Consider the following 715-nt stretch of genomic DNA (forward strand, 5'->3'; position numbering starts at 1 on the left):
ATAGACCACTTAATCATACATCTATTTTTCAGGCAATGGAGGTACAATAATATATTGTTATACTCTTATCACGTGCCGCAGCATATAATTACCAATTCAAAATCAATGTACTCATATAATCCTCAACAATTTTCTTTTTCAGAACTGCTTACACTGCCTAACAACAGCTGTAATATTAATCTTTGTTTAATACAGGAAAACTATGAAAATAAACTTAAAATTCACGTCTTAACAGATCATAAAACAAAATCCATAAAGATCCCAAACCTGTGAAATGTAACATGTAAATATGCAAACTGATCTCTAGAACACCATTCCATGGCATAGCACAAATACAGAAGAGGAAACAAATTAAATAATACCTAAAATAAGAAAAGGAATAAAGAAGGAGGTTAAAAAGAAGCAACAGCTGAAGAGGTAACAAGAAAAAGGAATCCAAATAATCTCAATTAATGTTTGCTTATGCAAAGCTACCAATGGTAACTCCTCTATAAACAGCTCTCTAATAAGGTTTAAATAACTGTAAACATGAAGGGAATCTTGAATAGGATTCATCAGCATGGAGTAATTGATCAAGACTGTACAAATATTCACTTTATAAGGATTCAAAAACCGCAAAGGGAAATATTCTACACTTTTAATTTGGTATGTCAGTATCTGGATAACATTCACCTTTTATATCTACATTCTAAAATTGACAGAAACATCCATCCAC

At 31.0% G+C, this 715-nt stretch overlaps 1 protein-coding gene across 1 annotated transcript in view; it reads right to left on the reverse strand.

Annotated features, from left to right (window-relative positions):
• The window catches only part of LOC119586250, a 2,216-nt gene that overhangs the window by 440 nt on the left and 1,061 nt on the right, over positions 1–715 (reverse strand). The window lies entirely within an intron of this gene.

This window comes from Penaeus monodon, chromosome 21, assembly GCF_015228065.2.
Source record: "Penaeus monodon isolate SGIC_2016 chromosome 21, NSTDA_Pmon_1, whole genome shotgun sequence".
NCBI classification, from domain to species: Eukaryota; Metazoa; Arthropoda; class Malacostraca; order Decapoda; family Penaeidae; genus Penaeus; species Penaeus monodon.